The sequence below is a fragment of the Humulus lupulus genome, chromosome 2 (genome assembly GCF_963169125.1).
Source record: "Humulus lupulus chromosome 2, drHumLupu1.1, whole genome shotgun sequence".
Taxonomy (NCBI): domain Eukaryota; kingdom Viridiplantae; phylum Streptophyta; class Magnoliopsida; order Rosales; family Cannabaceae; genus Humulus; species Humulus lupulus.
Window position 1 is genome coordinate 27,757,249 of NC_084794.1, and position 22,828 is coordinate 27,780,076.

Here is a 22,828-nt window from a genome sequence, read left to right on the forward strand (position 1 = left end):
TCTTTCCTGGCGAGGCGATTATGGAACAGTCCGGGAGTCTACTCCACGCCCAAGCGCTTCTCCAGGGCATATAGCATACGATAGTTCCGGAACAAGTTCGGCACCACATCCATCTCCCACCTGTTGCCTTTGGGGGTCCTGGACCTGAGAAGAGTGAAAGGGGCCTTGTTAACTTCCTTCTCCGAATAAAGGGTGACGCTCGATGTAATGGCTGGTGATCTGGGAGCAAAACAGAGAAACAAACCAAGCAGTCAGTACCAAAACCCAAGAAGGTTGGTTAAGGTACGGGGGCTCTCCTATGAACTTCTTGGAAGAGTCCCCTCCAGATCAAGTCCGGGATCACCAGAGATCCGCAAGATCCTAATCAGGAACAAAAAATAGGCTACACTCTTAAGTCGGCCCATCGTTGCTTGTCCGGGAATCACCCGGACCCGAAAAGGGCCCAGAGCGGCCCGGACCAGGCTGTCTTTCCCTAACACTAATTCTAAACGCAGGCAAGGTCTAGCAGCCTAAGCAGATAAGCAAAATGACAAGAAATCTGTGTTTGTATACATATAAAGGTGCAAAGGCGAAAGCCAGGGAAACTTACTCTAAGTTGCTGGTCGTGAAAAATGGTGGTTGTCCGGTGGCAAGGATGGCGAAATCTCAGTCTTGAACTGGTGGAGACGTTTCAGTAGCTCATCAAGAGGGTAGGCTGGTGGCATCTGCTCGGGCAAGGGTACAGAGATATTGGATCTGTTGGAAAAAGGCAACGGCGCAGGTGGATCAGATGGTGGAGGATATCGTCGGCAAGCTCGGTCATAAGCAAATCCTTCGAGTTCTTTGACTTGCTCGAGAGTGTAAAGGTTTCAAATGAAAGCCTGGGGGTATTTATTAGAGCCCAAGCGCTGATTTTTGATCTAACGGTTGAGATCGGTCCCCCCATCGGACAGTCCAGGATCGTGCAGGGGCATTAATGGATCCACTCGAGTGCTGGATCACGGTACCCCCGAGGCGTGATCCGCGCCACTTCGATCCGACGTCCTAGAGAGAGAGAGAGGCCCTTCAAAGGTCGCCCCATCCTACGGTCCTCCTTGTCGCAGAAGTAATAATGGAAAGCGTCTGTGCGGATGGGACGCTTCGTGATCCGAGCTGACATAGTAGCCCTAGCCTAGCGACCCTTGAGGTGGTTGTTGACCTTTCAGGGTCAAGTGCCATCGATGCAACGGTTGCTAGGAGACATGTGTACCCCTCGTCATGAACTGGGGCATTGGTAAACAAATCCGGACCCAGGTAAATGGTCCGGGCTCCACAATCGTCTGGCATGCGGTGCCCCTTACCGCAGACCAGTTGCTCTGAGAAGGAACTGAGAAGAATGCCGAGAGGATCCGAGACTGAGACAAGCCTCCACCGTGCAGGCCCGGATGAAGGCTTAGGGGGTAAATGTTATCCCCGTTTCCTGCCAGGCGCCCAGGTCCGCGCTTCAGGCCCACAGGCTGGTAAACGGTCCGGGCTCCTGGTAAATGATCTGGGCTCATGGTAAACGGTACGGGACCTCGGCGAACGGAGAGGGACATGGGTAAACGAACTCGGGTCCATTCTCCAAGGTTGGCAGGATAAAGCATCCGTGACCCTGACTTCATCCCATGAAGCGTGGGAGTTGTCCACACGTTTCACCTGCAGAAAAGGCCACCTCAGGATTGCACGCCATTGGTTAAGACCTGTGCCGCCACTACTCTGACCGATCTTGTCCCTGAATCTGCCTCGTAACTCGAGATGCCCAGACCAAAGCTCCAATTTATCAGATGATAGATATGGTTTGGGCTGGCCCAGTGGGCTCAGATTAATGTATTTCTTTTATGTTTTAATCATTTGTATTGGGCTTCCGATAAAGAAGCCAACATTATTTATACATTTATTGGGCCCGGGTCAGCCCAGTCCAAGTCTAGTGCACCCATGAACCTATAAATACATGTAATAGAGCACTGGAGAAGGGGGATCCTTGGAGCATGTATACAGTTACTCTGCTGAAACTTGTAGAAAACTCCATTGTTATAGATTCTCTTAGCTCTAATACAACTGTCTCGTGGACTAAGGCTCATTAACGTCTCAACCACGTAAAAATCTGGCTTACAACTTCTAAACCCTTTCTCTTTAGTCTCTCTTATCTTTTACTATTGTAGTTTCCGAAAAACTCGGTAAACACGTACATTTATATATAGTAAATTAACAGATAAAAACAAATGAAAAAGAAAAAAAAAAGAGAAAGATATAAAAAGAGCATATTTAAAAAAAAGTACATTCAATTAGAAAACAAAATACATCACAAGTCAGTGAGATATATCATCATAAGAAAAAAAATTATCAAAACTAAAATGATGAAACAAAATCAAATATTTTTTAAGAAATTATCTATTTAATTGCCTACATAATCTTAAGAAGTATAATAAATTGTACACATTTTTCATATAATAATATTTAAAAAAATTCATATAATTATATTTATATAAAAGTTTTATTTTTTATATAATGAAAATACTGAATGGATAAAAAAAAAAAATACGTAGCACATATATAATAAGTAGAATATTAGAATTTTTAAAAAATAGACACATAAATTTGTATTTAAAAAAATAAGATTTAAATACTTAAATCTCTAAAAACATTGAATAGATTCAGCTAAATAAACAAGCAAACGTTGAATAATAAAGCTATAATAAGGGATGCAAAATGACAAAAAATTATAAAAAAATCTTTCTACTAATAAGGAATATTCCTAACCTATTTAATCATCACTGCTTCTATATATTATAGTACACATCTTTCAATTTCTCATTATAAAAAAATTTTTGTAATCAAAACATTAATAAGTGAAGTGTAAGTATGCATGCTGACAACTTTCCATTTACTTTATTATTTTAAAAAACGAATATTTTAATAATTTATTATAACAAATATATAACTATATATATTATAAAATAAGAAAAGTATATATTTATACTTTCAGTTCCATAAAAATTTAAATAATATAAAAAAATATATTAAATAAATAAAAATAAAGTATATAATTATTATTAAAGTATTTTAAAACATATAATTGGTATTCGTATTATTTTGTAATTATTTTAAAACATATAATTGGCATTCGTATTATTTTGTAATTATTTTAAAATAATAAAGCAACAAACCTTACTGTAATTATTTTAAAACAATAACAAATCAATAGATACAGAAAATATCCATTCACTAAGGAATATTCTGAGCTATATTGAATATTACTATATATACATACTTCCCCTAATTTTATTTGAAACTTTGAAGCACGGGAGGGAAAGAAACCAAATATAAATCAACTTCAGGGGGCACAGGCACAGTCGATCGGTATACATGTGAAGCTTAAAATTAGCTATGGATTAATTACTAATTAACACACGCACATAATTATTCGAAATAAATTAATATATCAATTATATATGTAAAAATATTATAGTGCACAGCAAATTAATTAAAGAGCATGTGAAAACATATAATAAAATTTTATTACAACCATTTTGTATTCCCAGCAATTGTTGGGGTTATACTCAGATCCCATATACTTGTTCTCGTCGATCAGTTTATAAAAACATAAAACATCCAAACAAATGAAATCGGACTATGTGGTCATATATAAACACGGCCACTTGAAGTTTTGAAGTCTCATAGGGGAACTCGTTTCAGAACCAATGAGGATATCCCTAGCTAGCTATATATAGCACTACGGATATCCTATAGTTCCGTACAAGGTCTTTAAACTGTAACATCACGCCGCAACAAACGACGTCGCTCCTGCTAATTGATCTCTCTCCAACTTTGCATGTCCCATAATTAAAAATGTTGATCGACCCCAGCACCACCACATGATGATGAAATGAGTTGCTTTTGGTTTTGGACCAACAATAATATTGTTTCATGCACTCCTACCATCGCCTGTTTCATGTGATTTGTTTTTTTTTTTTTTTAAAAACAAGAAATATAAACAATTCATTTGTGAAATTGACTAACTAATAATATTGACCATATTATAATACTATATATATAGTTGCGTACGTATACGTACCTGGAGAGAATGGTGACAAATAAGAGTAAAGAGCAAAGCCAAACATGGGGCAGCTGTGGTGACAATTTCTTCTTTTGGGTATAAAACTCCATTGCTGGAGTGACGATGATGATAACAGAGCTCATTGGGCTTAGTATGTTTCCACCAACACCAGATCTTTTCCCTCTGATAATGGTACGGCCAGGAGAGCACTTGGCAATTATTAGTGGTACTCTTTAGTCCATTTGCATTGCTAATCTCACCGCTTGGTGCATCGGATTCACTCATCAACTTCTTCAGTAAGTACTCGAAGCTCTCAGATAATACGGCACCCATTTTCTGCATTTCCATCCCAAACAGAAACTACTACCACTACATCCTCAGCTCCACTGCATATATAAATTGATTTATTAATTCTTTAATTTTATTAACAAACAAATACATTATTTTTCCTACGGAAGTCAATAAATAAGAAAAATTAATAACTAAATTCAATTAATTAAGGGGAAACCTATGATGAGTTTTATCTCTTCTTCGTTTTCCTTGAAGAGGAGAATAATTGGAAAAAACACACACACACACACAAACAAATGTTAATATAAACTCGAGAAAACATCTTGAACAACTAAAATTCAAATAAAAGAGAGAGTAATCATAAGGAAACAAAAACGAACAAACCAAATGAATAGTTTTTTTTTTCCAACTGTACAAATAATTAAAAAGACAGAATGAATATATATAAATTACCAGTTAGGAGGAGGAGCTGAGATAAAAAGAGGAGGGAAAAATGAGATGTTCAAGCCCTTAAGAGAGAGTGAATAATAATAATGATAAATAATAATAACTATATGGAAGAAATGGAATATGTATATATGAAAGGAAGGCATTAAAATTAGGTCACATGATATGACATTGATGATGGAAAATCACTCTTTTTCTTAGTTTCTCTGTTTGGGTCGAGTGTGTGTGTGACGTCTCATCCGACCATGTACACGCCTTTTTAAATAAGACTTGAGCTGGAAAAGAGAGGAAAAATAAAGGTTTGGTTGTGTAATATGGTTCATTGAACCTGGTCACTATTGTATATGCATTTTCATAATTAAAAGAACTTGTAAAAGGAGGGAATATATATAATATATATATTTTTGGGAGTAATACTACAGACACGTTGATAGTCCCAACTTCCAACCATGCATTCTATTAATTCTAGCTAGGGTTATAAGTTTTTATAATTTTCTTCTTCATTTTTTTTCTTTCTTTGATGTTCCTTTAATAATGTGAAAAATGCTTCAGCTATATGATGTATAGTTGGACGGTCCATATTGATTGAGACCTTTTTGTTTGTATCTATATGGCATTTACTTATTAGAGAATAGGGTACTGATTTTTAAAAGAAAAAGAATAGATATTGAATAAGAATACTTGGATTTTATTCCAACAAGGTATCCAATAAGCAAATAAAATATAAAGTGAAACGAACACTAGCATGGAATGCCTGGCAAGAGTTGATCGTTTTACGACGGAATATATATGAGATCAGTTTTGAAACTTAATTTGATTTATTAATAATGATCATATTGTTAGTTAAAATTAGATACACCATCGATTTGTTGGAGCTTTCATGAATTATTAAATCAAAGTGAGTTTTTTTTCTTTTCCATAAAATTTATTCTTTTGAGAAATTCCCATATTGGTTAGATTTTTTTTTCTTCCTTGAAATGTATATATATATAACATCCCGAGTGTGTTCCAAGAAGTATGCACTTATATTTATATATTTTTTTCATAGAAAATGATTAAATCACAGTACATTTAAGGATAAAGGTTTGAAGAAATTCTTGAATCTAACTCACTTTAATCCGAATTATTAACTTGAGTTTCAATTTACTTTACTTTAATCTGAATTAATTATTATTAAGGATGGATGGAGCAGTACGGGGTGAGATGATTTTCCTCTCTAAATTCTAATGTTGGGTCGGGACAAGAATTAAGTTGTCACTCCTATTATCCTTTCCCGTCTCCGTTTATAATTTATTTTATTTTATGCATATACATTGCACCAAACAAAGGATTTTGCATTATGAGCACGATACCATGCCACTAACTAGAATTCAAATATGCATAATATCAAAGACAAAAGAGGAGGAAACCATCAAAGAAAATTGTGAGGTGTAATCCATATGAAAATCAGATATAGAACTTCTTTTCCTATGTTTTAAAAGTTAGTTAAAAAGGTTGTTATTAGTTAGTTGTTAGTTGATATCATAAGTCGGTTGGCTAAGTTTTGTAAAGCTATATAAGCTGTGTTATTAAGACATTTAGAAATATAGTGTGTGAGAAAATAGAGAGATCTGAGACCAGAGATTGATAGAAAGACAGAGAAAGAAGTAGACCAAGATTCAAGAAGAAAGGTGCTTCTTAACCATGGCATTCATGGTGGATCGACAAGCTTGAAGAAAGTCTGATTGGTGGTGTTCTGTCTTATAATTGATGAGTAACATTGTATAGCTTGATTGGTGTTTGTAATCAACCTTTTGATAGTGGAGAAACTCCTTGAGGGAGAGCTGGAATATGACTCACATTGAGATCCGAACCAGGATAACTTCTTGTGTTCATTTGCTTTATTTTTTATTGCTGTTTTTTATTTACTTAGCATCAACTTTAGCAATATTGAGTTACATTGATTCTTTGATTAGTTCTGTTTATTGGTTTGCTTTGAGTCTGTGTTGTAGGGATTCACAACAGTGGTACCAGAGCCAGGTTAGAAGGATCCGAGACTCAAGTTGCAACACAACCAAGAATCAAGAAAGAGTTGATCAATGGCCTCATCATCAACCAGATTTGATTTAGAGAAGTTTGATGGATCGGGGGATTTCAGTCTTTGGAGAGAAAAGATGATGGCAATCCTAATCTACCAAAAGTTAGATTGTGCATTAGAGGAAAAGATTGAAAAGACAGTAAAGGAACTTGATGCTACAAAGAAAAGTGAAACAGAAACAATCATGAAGCAAGCAAGATCGGCCATAATAATGAATCTTGCAGATAATGTATTGAGGCAAGTCATTGGAGAGAAAACAACTTTGGGGATATGGAACAAGTTGCAGCAATTGTACATGGCTAAGTTGACAGCCACCAAAATATTCCTAAAAGGAAAATTCTATGGCTTCAAGATGAATGCCACCATCTCATTAGAGCAGAATTTGGATGACCTCAACAAGATTGTTTTGTCTTTAACCAACATGGGAGAAACAATCAAAGAAGAAGACCAAGCAGTAATCATATTGAATGCCTTACCAGATCAGTTCAAAGAAATGAAAACTGTAATAATGTACAGTAGAGACACCCTCACCCTTGAAGATATAATGAGCACAATGAGATCGAGGGATGCAGAATTAAATTGGCAAAAGGCAGCAAGACAGGAAGCTAGAACTGAGGAGGCATTGACTGTTCGAGGAAGACAACCAAGAAGAGGAAATTCAAGATTCAGAGAGAACTCTAAACCAAGATACAACTCAAGAACAAGAGGCTACAACAGATCGAAGTCTAGACCAAGAGAAACTAGGAAATGCCATCACTGTGGCAAAACAGGTCATCTAATAAGGCACTGCTGGGAACTCAGAGATACGAAAAAGCAGAATAAGGATGAGGAAGAAAAAGGAAGCGACTCTAATGCAGCTGTTGATGACAACTACAGTTTAGATGGAGATGTTTTTGTGGCTATTAATGATCTGAAGGAGTATGCAGATTTAGGGAATGCTTGCACCAGTTCAAATTGTAAAGATGCTGATGAGTGGATTTTGGACAGTGGTTGTACTTACCACATGAGTCCAAACAGAGAATGGTTCAGTGAGTATACAAAGATTGATGGTGGAAATTTCATGATGGCAAATGATCACAAGTGTCAAGTTGTTGGTATCGGCTCAATTGCTTTAAGAAGCTATGATGGCACTATTAGAATACTCAGCAATGTTAGATATATTCCTGAGTTGAAAAGGAACTTGATCTCACTTGGTACCTTAGATGATGAAGGTTTAGAATACAGAACTGGTAAAGGTACAATGAGAATCACAAAAGGAGCACTTCTGGTCATGAGAGGCATCAAAAGAAATGGTCTATATTTTCTGGATGGAAAAACAATAACTCCAGCACAAGCTGCAGCAGTCACTAAGTGTAAAACAGATTCAAAAGTTTGGCATGCTAGATTGGAACACATAAGTGAACAAGGCCTGGTTGAACTATCAAAACAAGGTTTGCTTTTGAATTATACTCATGTAAATTTACCTTTTTGTGAGATCTGTGTGCAGGGAAAACAACACAAGATAAAATTTTCGAGAAGCAACTATAGAGCTAAACAAATCCTGGAATATCTACATGTTGATCTCTGGGGTGCAAGCAGAGTAAAAACTCCAGGTGGAAATCAATACTTCTTATCAATCCTAGATGACTATAGCAGGAAGGTATGGGTTTTCCTATTAAAATACAAAAATGATCGTCTTGGTAAGTTTAAAAACTGGAAAATTTTTGTTGAAAACCAAACTGATAAGAAAGTTAAAACATTGAGGACTGACAATGGACTTGAGTTTGTTAATGATGAATTCGATAAGCTATGTATAGAAACAGGTGTCAGAAGGCACAAGACAGTTGCTAAAAATCCACAACTGTATGGTGTTGCAGAAAGAATGAATCGGACACTACTCAACAAGGTCAGATGTATTTTGTTAAATTCTGGTTTGCCTAAGAAATATTGGGGTGAAGCATTATATACTTCATGTTACTTAATAAACAGAAGCCCAAGTAGAGTAATAGACCTTAAAACACCAGAAGAATTATGGAACAATAAACCACCATCATTAATGCATCTTAGAACCTTTGGTTGTGCTGCTTATGCACATACTGTAGGAGATAAACTTGGACCAAGATCTGTTAAATGTATCTTGTTAGGATATCAAATTGGTGTCAAGGGTTATAGATTATTATCAACTGAAACTAATAAAGTCCTAGTTAGCAGAGATGTAGTCTTTAATGAAAATGATTTCCCTTTTAAAAGAAATGAGAAAGGTATCTTGTCTGATGTTTCAGGTACAAATTCTCAAAGTGGAGTTCAGATTGAGGTGGAACCACTGCAGCATGCAAATTTAGATTCAAATGATCACACTGATGTAGATCAAGAAATTGAAGAAGAAGGTCAATCTGAGGACTTAGAAGGCTACCAGTTAGCAAGAGACAGAACAAGAAGGGAAATAAGACCTCCTGCCAGATATGGTGAAGCTGACATTATTGCTTATGCTTTTGCTATAGCAAAGGAATCAAAAGAAGCTGTGCCAAACAACTATCAGGAAGCTTTAAAATGCAGACACTCAATGAAGTGGAAATCAGCTATGAATGAAGAAATTGCCTCATTAAAGAAGAATGAAACATGGTCATTAGTCTTGAAACCAGAAAGGCAAAAGATTATTGGATGCAGATGGCTTTTCAGAGTTAAAGATGGTATAACAGAAGCTGAACCAAAAATTTACAAGGCCAGATTAGTTGCAAAGGGATTCAACCAAGTTGAAGGGGTGGACTACCAAGAAATATTCTCACCAGTTGTTAAAATGAAGACCATCAGAATGATGATTGCCCTAGCTGTTCAACTCGACTGGATATACAACAAATGGATGTAAAAACAGCATTTCTAAATAGGAAACTTGAAGAAACAGTGTACATGGATCAGCCTGAAGGATTCAAGGTGGAATCAAAAGAAGGGGAACTTGTTTGCCTATTAAAGAGATCGCTATATGGTCTTAAACAATATCCTAGGCAATGGTACAAGAAAATCGATTCAGTGATCACCAAGTTTGGATATATTAGATCTGTTTTTGACACATGTTTATATTTCACAAATTTGAAGTCTCAAGCTGCTACTTTCCTGTTAATCTATGTTGATGATCTACTAATCATGGGGAAAGATCAAAATCAGATAAGGAAGCTCAAGTATGTTCTAAACAGTGAGTTCAAAATGAAGGATATGGGGGCAGCAAGGAAAATACTTGGTATTGAAATTCTGAGAAACAGGAAAGAAAAGAAACTGATGCTTACACAGAAAGCATACATAGAGAAAGTCATAAAGAAATTTAATATGGAAGGTGGAAAGGAGACCAAGATTCCTCTAGCTGGCCATTTTATTTTATCCTCTGAACAATCTCCAAAAGATGACATGTCAAAGAGAAAAATGGAAGAGATCCCTTATGCTAAAGCAATTGGCAGTGTGATGTATGCAATGATAAGCACAAGGCCAGACATTGCATATGCTGTTAGCACATTGAGCAGGTTTATGTCAAACCCTGGTGAAGATCATTGGAAAGGTTTGAAGTGGCTACTGAGATATCTGAAAACAACTTCAGATTATGGTTTGAAATTCGAAAAAGGAGGAGATGACTTGAAGTTAGAAGGATATGTAGATGCTGACTATGCCTCCAATAGAGATACCAGAAAATCAATGACCAGTTATTGTTTTATGCTGAATACATGCTGTATCAACTGGAAATCCCAGCAGCAACATGTTGTTGCATTATCCACCACTGAAGCAGAGTTCATGGCTGTCACTGAAGCCTTCAAAGAAGAAACATGGATTAAGGGTATTTTACAAGAAATCAGTATGCTAAAAGGTAGAGTTTATGTATTCTCGGACAGTCAATCAGCAATTCACTTGAGCAAGAATCCAGTTTATCATGAAAGATCCAAACACATTGACATAAGGATGTTTTGGATAAGAGACAAGATAGAAGCTGGTGAAATCAATTTGGAAAAGGTGCCTACTGAAGAGAACCCTGCTGATGTAGGAACCAAAGTGCTGCCTGTGAGCAAGTTCAATCACTGTTTGGACTTGCTCAACCTTGGACCTGTTTGAGCAATCAGGTTCACTCCCTCAAGGTCGAAGATACTTCTAATTTTCTATGGATTAAGGTAGAATTTGTGAGGTGTAATCCATATGAAAATTAGATATAGAACTTCTTTTCCTATGTTTTAAAAGTTAGTTAAAAAGGTTGTTATTAGTTAGTTGTTAGTTGATATCATAAGTCGGTTGGCTAAGTTTTGTAAAGCTATATAAGCTGTGTTATTAAGACATTTAGAAATATAGCGTGTGAGAAAATAGAGAGATCTGAGACCAGAGATTGATAGAAAGACAGAGAAAGAAGTAGACCAAGATTCAAGAAGAAAGGTGCTTCTTAACCATGGCATTCATGGTGGATCGACAAGCTTGAAGAAAGTCTGATTGGTGGTGTTCTGTCTTATAATTGATGAGTAACATTGTATAGCTTGATTGGTGTTTGTAATCAACCTTTTGATAGTGGAGAAACTCCTTGAGGGAGAGCTGGAATAGGACTCACATTGAGATCCGAACCAGGATAATTTCTTGTGTTCATTTGCTTTATTTTTCATTGCTGTTTTTTATTTACTTAGCATCAGCTTTAGCAATATTGAGTTACATTGATTCTTTGATTAGTTCTGTTTGTTGGTTTGCTTTGAGTCTGTGTTGTAGGGATTCACAACAAAAATAAATTACATATCAAACTAAAATGTATCAAAGAAATACAAAATGATAACCACCAAGATTGTAAAGATATATACATAGATTACATGACCGCTGATTCAACCTTGCTCACACCACCGAGCACCATTTTTCTCCTTTGTTATTTCTCGTGTTGTCAAACGCTTCTCGTCGTCCTTGTTGCGATTTAATTTTTTCAATAATGTCCAAGTGTACACAGTTACAAAATAAGTAATAAAGTAATAAATATTCGAGACCGTCTCCACATGGATTGCAAATTAAAACTAAGTGCACAAATCAATTACCAAACAATTACAAAAGTAACCAAATTAATTTGCTTTGATTTTTGTAAACTAACACTACTTGAGATCAATTAAAAATGCTTAAAAATAAACTGCAATGCCAATATAAAAGTGAGATAAAATCAATTGGTTGAAATGAGCTTGAATTATTAAATCCCTCTATGTCAAGTGACCTGTACGTTTTGTTGCAGCAAAATTCTCAAAGTTAACAAAAATTCAAATTAAGTTCATAGAAATTTCTCAAATCCTATGGTATTAATTATTTCGCTTTATTAAACATATTCCTATGCAAATCAAGTTTAAGAATTCAGATTTAAGCATCAATTCATAATTGTTACACAAGGAAAATAACACATTCCTATAGTGAACAGAACCAAATTGAGGGTGATGTAAACCTGAAAAAATGTACCTGGGTATATGTTGTTTATAATTGGACGTGGCTACAATACTTGGAAAATATATATCATGATGATCTTGAGTAGTGGAAATCAGTTATGGTGGAAAGATTCTATGAAATTTTGAGGTGACAAGGAAATGTTGAGTTGTTATATACTCTCAGGATGAGAGAATCTTGAGATGTATGGCATAGGAATTTCAGGATGAAATCCTTTTAAGGGGGGGGTAGTTGTAATATCCGTCTTTGCATTTATGGGTATTGTAACGCCCCAAATTCCCTAATGTGGCTTAGAGCTTGGATTAGGGGGCCGGGAGGGCCATAATTGATTTATTATGCAATTAAATAATTATGGACATGATTATGTGAATTATATTATTATATGATGATAAATGCATGCATGTGAGTCCACTTTTCATTATAAGGGTATTTTGGTAATTTAGCCCATTGAGGGCATATTTGTATATTTTCATGCATGTTGGTGAATTATGAATGAGGCCACATTATTATGTGGATATGTTCAAGCTATTCGGCATGAGACGATCTTAGAATGTAAGTTAGCGGTTTGGTCATAACGGGGTTAATTACTGGGCTCAGGGTGAGTCCGGGGGTAATTTAATGATTAGTACATTACCGGGAATTAAATGGTAATGGGATATGATTTATTAATTATTTGAGAATATTGAGAATAACGGGAATTGGAGGACGTTAATTATGATTAACGGGATTAGAGAAGAAATGACACTTTTGCCCTTGGTGGCTATTAAGGAAATAATTAGGCATGGGGGCATTTTGGTCATTTAACCTTAGGTTATATTTAAACTTAAAGGAAGGCTGTAGAAGAATAAAGCAAAATATAGTACTTCCTTCTTCGTCTTCCCCGATCGTTTATTCCTTCCTTTTCCCTTGAATTTTTGAAGCTGAGATTGAGGATTCAAGCTAGGAGATTAAGGCTGGAGGTTCTAGGCTTTTGTTCAGCCATTGATGGGGATGCAAACCTAAGTTTAAGGTGAGAATTCATCCATGATTTTTCTGGTTTTGCTCTGTTTTGAAGTTAGTTTTTGAGCTAGAACTTTTGATTATAGAAGTGGTTATTTGAGGTGATTTTAATTGGTTTAAAGCTTGGGTTTTGGGGTTAAACTAGTGGATATGATGTGTTGATGGCTAGTTTGATTTTGGGTTGGTTCAATGGAGGTTTGATTGAGGTTCTTGGCTGGTTTTAATGAAGAAAATGGCAAGGGGGCTCTGTTCGTGGGGTTAAGTCACGACTTGGCCAAGCAAGTCGCGACCTGCCCTAGTGCCCAGGCTGAGCATGCTCTTTGACTTGGGGCGCGCCGCGACTTGCCCCTTCCTTTTGTGCCAGGGAGGAATTTTCAAGGGTTTTGGCTTGGGGGTTCAATTCTTAAGGCTCGGGATCGAATCTACTAACCGTTTTAGTATGATTCAAGGTCTCAGGAGCGAGGTTTTAGACCATGAACCTTTTATTGAGTTATTTTATTAATGGAATTCCATATTTGGTTATGACTAGGTGACCGCTAAGGGACCAAATGATCGATCGTTCTCAAGGATCGTTCTTTTATTATTTCACTCTCGAACTAGAGGTAAGAAAACTGCACCCAGTATGTGACATGCATGGTTATTGATGAGGCATGTTGAGTGCTCTATATGTGGACATTGATTGCATTGTAAATGCTTAGCAGTCTTTCTTATCTGTGAATGGTACTGACTTATTAGTTAGAATTGGCAATGGTGTCAGTATTGATTGTGAAGCGGTGACTTATTAGTCAAGTTTGGCAGTAGTACTGAGCACTGGTCGTATGGAATTGACCTATGAGTCAAGAACGGTTTTAGTGTGTTTAACACAAGCAGAAAATATTAGATCTAATCGACATAAGCATTATCAATATAAGCATGAAATGCTTGACCGACCTTAAGTTTGATGAAAACAAAAGCGCTTGTCTAGTCTAAAGACTAGTTACTTAGAGCCAGAGCCAAAAGGCTAAGGTGACCGGCATGTCACTTGGCTTAGGGAGCGGATCCCCAGAGATGGACTTATTAGCCATCTATTTAAGGAGTAGAACCCTAGAGATGGACTTATTAGTCATCTATACAGGGAACAGGTCCTTAGAGGTTGACTTATTAGTCACCTACACAATGTGTGACTCAATAGTCACTTATATGGTTATGGTGCAGAGCCATAGAGATAGACTTATTAGTCATCTATTCAGAGTACGACTTAATAATCACTTATCTAATTTGGGCTACAAGCCCCAGTATGATTATTATAATCATCTATTGATATTGAATACATACAGTAATAAGTTTTCTTGCTAAGCCTTGGCTCACGGGTGCTATGAGGTGCAGGTAAAGGGAAATAAAAGCTCACCCAGCCTTGAGTGGAGAGCTTAGGTGGCGATGTGTATATATGCGGCCGCTTGACCACCACGGCCAAGGTGTTTCTCATGGGAACTAGCCCTATATTTTGTCGCTTAGGTCAGCGAGTTATAATTTTTACACTGTAATGACCATTTTGGATTATAAATAACTTGTAAAAGCTTTTATGGGCCCATGTATAGTTTAATGTTTTAAATAAAATATATCCATTCCTTTTAATAGAAAATTTTCACCCTGGCCTATTGATAACACCTAGATGCACGTTTATAACCTAATGACTCGTTTAGCGAGTTAAGCACTGTTTAAAGTTCACAGTAACGGTGTGACAGTGAGAATCCCGTGATCCGTAAGGGGAAAGACCCGGTAAAGTTGTGCAATCCCACATCGCCTGGGGAAGGTCAAGTGTGATGATTCTAAGACTATGTAAGTATGGGACTACACAGTTGAAGATTGCTTAAATGGATTGATGGGTACTACTTATATCAACAAGATGCATCTTATTTTCGGTAGCCCATCACTTGAGAACTCCAAAGTTAAGCATGCTTGACCTGAAGTAATCTCAAGATGGGTGACCTCCTGGGAAGTTTTTCCAAGAAGCGTGCGAGTGAGGACAAAGCACGCTGGAAAGACTCATGTTGGTTTGTAGGGCTAGTCGTCATTCCAGGAAGTAGCCATAATGATGTGGGGCGTTACAAATGGTATCAGAGCCTTGACCCAGCCAAAAGTGTGGCCGACGGGGACGTCGGGCCCGTAAGGGCGGGTGTTTGTGATAGTCAGAATCCCGTGATCCGTAAGGGGAAAGACCAGGTAAAGCTATGCAATCCCACACCGCCTGGGGAATGCCAAGTGTGATGATTCTAAGACTGTGTAGGTATGAGACTACATAGTTGAAGAGGGCTTAAATGGATTGATGGGTACTACCTATATCAACAAGATGTATCTTCTTTTCGATAGCCCATTACTTAAGAACTCCAAAGTTAAGTGTGCTTGACCTGGAGTAATCTCAAGATGGGTGACCTCCTGGGAAGTTTTCCCAAGAAGCGTGCGAGTGAGGACAAAGCACGCTGGAAAGACTCGTGTTGGTTTGTAGGGCCAGTCGTCATTCCAGGAAGCAGCCATAGTGATGTGGGGTGTTACAAACGGTCTTGGAGTAACCAGAGCATTACCATTATTTTGGTAATTTGGCATGTGAGGGCAATTTGGTCATTTATGTTGATGCATATGTGAATTTATTTTCTTTTAAATTCCATGATAATATGTGATTTTTTTCATGATTATGATATGTATATGTATGACAACAGCAAAACACGATTCATTCAAGTACCAGGGGCTTAAGTGCCAAAGATATTGGAAATTATGGGTTAAAGAATAATTATGAACCTTGTGGAAGAGATTGTAATTTTTATGAGTGAAAACTATTAGTTTAAGGGGAAATTATAAAAAGGATTTGATCCTAATTATGAGAGGGTTAGAATTAGGGGAAAATTGGTCTTTTGGTTTTAGGGTTAGTTTTTGCAGACTAAAATAAAATTAGGTTAAATCTATTGTATTATTGTTTGCTGCTGTATTGATCAAAGAAAGGATTCACTCTAAGGTTGAGGTCTGGAAGGTTGGAGAACTAAGAATCAACTTGAAGGTAAGATATACTCTTTACAATCTAGGTCATGTTTATGATTGTTCATGGGGTTTAAGGGCAGATATTATGAATTATGTAATGACCCAACTACTCTAGACCTTGAACCATTAACGAAAACTATACATAGACACTAATCTTTAACAAAACTTACAAATGAAAAGATCATAACTTTATTAAAACTTGTAAAAACAAATGTTAGACTTACATAAAATCTCAAGTAGGATATGGGATCCCATTGTTTTAAAAACAAAATATAACATAATGGTAATTAAAAAGAGATTACATAAATAGGTGCGGAAAAAATATACATAAACCATAAATAAAGACTTCATCCTCAAAACCGAAACTCTCGACTCCTTGAATCCATTCCGCCTCAATACAAATTCCCCAAGCTGCCAAGAACCTTACCCGCCACTAACACTATTTTCCTGCACATATAAACAAAAAGGAGTGAGCCTAATGCCCAGCAAAGAAAATCTAACATATAGCCATATACATAAAAATTCATAATGCAACATAAAAACTTATCATAACACTTATGTCACATACATACTATAATGGCCATTATTACTTGGGGTCCCATAAACTAAGCAAGTCATATGCTCATTAGATTAGTGGGGTCTTGCTAGCTAAGCAAGTCATATGCCCATAATCTATTTGGGGCTTGTTAGTCATATAGGTCATATGCCCAAGTCTACAATCATACTTAACATAACATATTACATAACATAAAATCATAAGATAACATATAAAAGCATATAACACATAAATCCTATCCTATTTTCCTTACCAAAATAACCGGGATATGAGAACTAATTTGGGACCTTGGAACACTCCTAAAAACCATTTATAATATGGTGAGTATATTGAAGAAAATGGATGAAAGTGAAAAGGAACTATGCTATCAAAATATACTTACCAAAATCCTTGTGCTTAAGTACTTGGATTTCCTAACCAAGAATAAGAATAAGGTTAGAATGAGTAGAAGACTATCAGAATTTTAAAAAACATAATACAGAAATGGACTAGAGTTTGGGATACCTTGAAGACTTATATGACCAATCTAAACCTTGAACTGAAATGTGTATAGAACCTTACTTCCCAAGTGTTTGGTAAGCTTATAGTGATCAAGCTTATAATTCCCAACCCAAGTGTTTACACTCTTACACTCACCTAGCAACTTGCAGCCTCTGAACTTAAAGTAATAGATGAATAAATGGCTGGGTACTAGGTCCTATTTATAGAGTTTAGGAATGAAAATATCTTCATTTAACTTGAATAAAAATAATGGCTTTTTAAGTGAAAATAATTTGAATTATCGTTCAGCAGAGGCTGAAGACTCATTCAAAAAGATGCTGGACTTATCAAGAGGTTGAAGGTTTGAATGGAGAACATTTTTGAAAACTTTCAAAATATGCTGAAGGAGGCGATATATCGCCCCCTATAGGCAATATATCGCCTGGGCCATTATGCCCGAGGCAATCGTGTATCGTTTTGTGTTTTCCGTATCTTCGTACTGCGATATATCGCCCCCTACAGCTGCGATATATCGGCATACGCTGAATATTTAAACATGAAATTACACATTTTTAGCTTAATTTGAATTGAGTAAACAGCCTTGACTAAGCCCTCTAACGTTTTCAAAGCTGCTGACTGACTTTAGGGTATTCAAATTTTAACCTTAATAAATTTAATCCTCAAAATACTTAATCATTAATAAACCTATACATGACATGTGCTATTATCTTATTGGGTCTTATCTAAACCTTATAATATAATAAATATTACCCTCAATATCAGTCATACTAATCAAACTTTAGGTTAAAATTAATATTCTTAAACTATATGTTAAACTTAGAAAATCTACAAGTACTACTATGAGTGTCCAAATAAATCCCAGTCTGAACCAAAAATCCACAGTCATAAAGATAATACTATTATTACTATTATACAACTATCTAACTTAGCTAAGTAAAGTTCTTGGACTCTACAAATTAATTGTTATAATTTCATGTTAGGGTATTTTATGAATATTTTTTAATGTTATAAACATGCCATGGGAGAATCAATGATGATATAAGGACTGGTTTTGTGATATATGTTCATAGCTTGGGGAAAAAGAAGTCTTTTTCATGAAATTTGTTATAGTTATGAAGTTAGAGGATTCTCATGAATTTTTGGTATTTTATTGATCTCTAAGAATTGTATGATGATATACAGGGATTCAAGACAAGAAAAACCCAAAAATAATCGTTCACATCATATTTAAATTGAGAGAGCTATGGATATTTGAAGAAAATTCGCGATCTGGGATTTCTCCATCAGGCGCGACCGCGCCCAAGGGGTAGCGCGACCATGCTACATGCCCAGAAGGCATGTTTTTTTTTCCTCATTTTATGGTTTTGGTTGGGGCTTTGATGGTATAGTTTAATGGTTTTTTGTTTAAGGATTTTAGGACTTTCTTAAGGACACTTTAAGGGTGATTGGGTCTTAGAAAGTGTAATATTGGTTCACGACATTTAGTTAAGTTATGAGTCTCTAAATGATATATGTTGTATGTTTTGGATTTAGGAAGGCACTTGAAGGGAGGCAATTGCACTACTACTGGACCTATGGTATAAAGAGTGGACACATGCATGCAGGGTGTACGCTCGTCATACTTATTTTGGTAAAATTTGTATGTAAAACTGTATATTTTGTTATAAGCTATGCTATGAATTATATTATGAACTATGTTAGGAATTAAATTATGAATTATGCTATAAGTTATGCTATGAATTATGTTAAGAATTATGTTATGAATTATGTTGTAAATTATGTTAAGGATTATGTTATGAATTATGTTGTGAACTTTGCTAAGAATTATGCTATGAACTATGATATGAATTATGTTATGATTTACATTACGAATTATGTTATGAGTGATGCATGTTGTGTGTGACTGAAATATGTGCGAATATGATATATGTTTGTGTGCCATGCTTATGATATGAAAATGCATGCTCACATTATGACAAATTGCATGCTTACGTTACGAAAAATGCATGCTTATGTTAATTCATGCTCGGTTGCACAACTGACCAAATCAACGCTGGTTTACAGCCGAAACGACACCGGTAATATGTGTTATGGATTGAATATGTTATGCTAGGATATAATATTTTATGCTATGTTTACGTTACGCTATGGTTAGGTTAGGTTTGATAACATTATGTTATGATTATGCTACGTTGCGATAGGGTTGATTTTGGAACTTTGTATGATAAGGTATCATATATAAGTAGTTTATATTTTAGGTTGTGATGATAAGAATTAGCTTATGTCTATGGTTTAGGCTTTATGCTTTATGTTGTATGTCTTATATTGTTAGGTTTTGGGGATTGTGTTCTACATAGCTCTTCTTGCTGGACGTTAGCTCACATGTACTATGTGTTGCAGGTAAAGGCATAAGTGTAGTTGATGAGGCGAAAAGTTGGAGGAGGCTCAATCAGATGTGTGCATGCCGTGATCAGTTGACCTGGGACTTGAAGGGGTTACTACTTATGCATGGTTTTAAAATTCTTCAAGTCATGGTTATTTGTTGAGTTTTAATAACTTGTATTTTGGCCTACGATATGCATGTAAAAGATAGTTTATTTTAGATAACGAGATCTCGAGTTGCAGTTTTTGTAAAAGATATTTAATTCATGTGTTGTTTTCAAATGAGTATCGATAAATGTTTTTTAGTAAATTAATGGGTTTTAATCGAGTTGTTACAAGTGGATTTACCATGGGAAAGTCGAGGAAGATATTGTCGATGATGGGGTCGATGAGAATGAACCCTTAGATGAGATGCGTGTCATTGTTGATGATTTTTGTATACTGAACAATGTTGAAGAAGCTAACAGTGGAATGGGTTAGTATTATGACAAGTTGTTCAACGAGATTGAAGCTGAGTTGTATCCGGGTTGTGATTGGATATCATCACTTAACTTTTTAGCTAAGTTGATGCACTTGAAAGTGAGGGGGAAGATACCGAACAACACATTTGATGAATTGTTGAAGTTATTAAAGTTTACATTTCCGAAGGAGAACAAAATTCTTACATCCTACTACGAGGCTACAAAAATTGAGTAAATTAGGGTTGGGATACCAATCAATCCATGTGTGTAGATATGATTGATGTTTATTTTATAATGAGCATGCATCTAAAGATTCATGTCTAGTATGCGAGAGTAGTAGATGGATTAATGAAAAGAAGAAAGGAAAAAAGGTTATGCATAAGGTGATGCGTTATTTTTTGTTGATTCCTCGATTAAAAAAATTATACAGTTCAAGGCATACAACGGAAGAGATGTTATGGCATCATATTGAGAGACTGAAAGAAAAGTGGGTAATGCGCCATCTGGTTGATGGGTCTGCATGGAAGGACTTTGACGTTAGACATCCTGATTTTGCTAGGATTATAGAAATGTCTTTCTACGCTTGGCTGTCGATGGCTCCACAGACACTACAGCCACCACAGACTTGGCAAGCACCGCATGCACCAGAAGGGGACGATATGGATGAAGTTGTGGATTTGAGAGATTATATGTTTATATTAAACAATTACTTTTAATTAATATATTATTGTATGCATGGATATTAATGGACATTAGTTTTGTAATTTGAACGAATTATTGTTTTTATGCATATTTGATTTGGATCTTATTGTTTTTATGAATTAAAAAATATTATTTAAAAAATTTATATTTTCATTAAATAAATATTTTTTTTATTTGAAAAAAATATATTGGGGGCAACAATAATAAAAAATTCGCCCTTAATAATACAACATTAGGGGCGACTACTTGTCATCATGGGCGAAAATTGATTTTGGTACCACTTTTTTTTTGGGCGACTGTCAAAGTATTAGGGGCGGATGTTGCCCATAATATTTGATTATTAGGGGAGACTACATGTGTCTCCCTTAATAATGTATATTAGCGTCAACTCATTAGGGACGACTTTTTAGGAGCGACATGTCGCCCCTGATGTCATTAGGGGAGACTTTGGAGGTTATTAGGGGCGACATGCGTCACTCTTAAATGTAATTTTTGTTGTAGTGTAGCTCAAGGACTAAGAGAAAGTTCTCAAATTAGTTGGGATTAAGAGAAGATAAATTAGCTTTTATTTTGGCACTTTATTTATTTATTGTTTTAAGTTATCGCCCGATGCATTCCCATATAGTAGCAGGTAATAAACCTCGTTTATTTATGAAATTAGGTAACTTAGCGAAGCGGAAACACAAAATCATGTTTTTGTAGCTGTAGCATTATAATACACATTGTATATTTTTTGGGGGTTTTTTTTTCTTAAATATACATTATTTTTTTTACATTTTTACTATCATAATTTTTTTTCTTAAATTTTAGTATCAACTCAAAATAAACTAAAAAATAACACAACGAACAATATGTATTAGAACAATTGAACATCAACCTAAAAAACCTAAAAATAACTATACAAAAACAACACAAATAAGAAAAATAAATCAAAATCGTAAAAAATGTAAAAATTTACCTAAAATAATAAAAATAAAATAAAAACTCTGGTAGAATGTAAAAAAATGTAATTTTTGTAAAAAAAAAATTCGTAAGAGTTGTACTCCACTCATTGGACTTGTATGAGAAGCTGATACCATTTACTTTATGAAAGACCCAAAACAACTATAACTAAACCCAGTGTCTATTGATGACTTTTCTCTTTTCTCGTCACTTTTGCGGTGGAGAATCTTGTACATGTAATGCAACACCCACTTTTTTTTTAGGGGATTTTGAAAGGCAATTAATCTCAAACTCATAGCCACTCCATTGATGTTTTTTTTTCTTGACAAAATAAAAAATTTAGCTTTATTAATCTTAAACGCAATTCAATTCAATTCAGTTCAGTTCAGTTCCAACATGTGGTGCAAGCCTTTTAGGGGGACCCCTCTTGCCTACCTAGTCTTCTTACCGTCCAAAGAAATGTCCATAGTTCATAGAATACATGACCAAAATGAACCAACCTACAAAACAAGACCAAATGCTTACTACATTATGGACTCTTGTCTGATTATAAAAATTAATAAAGAAATATACGAAGAAAATGTAGGCCACCTTTTTAGCTTTACTACATCTACATGCCATTATAAGCTAGCATTGCTTTCAAAACCAAATGCAATCAGGGGTGGACTGTGGAGGAGGTACATGGTGACTAGTGGGCGCATATTCCCCATTTGAGTTTTTTTAACTTTTTAAAATTTGTCTTTTTTAACAGTTATGCCCCCACTCAAAATTGTGCCAAATTCTTATTAAATTTAAGGGCCTCAAATAAAAAAGTAAAACTTTCTGAAGTCTTTCTAGAAAGGTCTCACAAAAGACTAATGTTAATGACACGACAATCTTACCCATTATCAAATATTAATCTAGTATTTTTGCATCATTATTATATTATAAGAAATTACTATAAGCCCTGGCTCCACTGACTGTCGCATTTTACTAATACCGAGAGACCCATA

General features: G+C 35.6%; 1 long non-coding RNA gene across 1 annotated transcript; it reads right to left on the minus strand.

The window, feature by feature from the left end:
* Positions 1-3,480: 3,480 nt before the first annotated feature.
* On the minus strand, positions 3,481-5,047 carry LOC133817562 (uncharacterized). Its single transcript, XR_009885583.1, has 3 exons — positions 4,802-5,047; positions 4,076-4,443; positions 3,481-3,945 (listed from the first exon to the last, which is right to left on the minus strand). It is a non-coding gene; the product is annotated as an uncharacterized LOC133817562 (long non-coding RNA).
* Between the last annotated feature and the right edge of the window lie 17,781 nt (positions 5,048-22,828).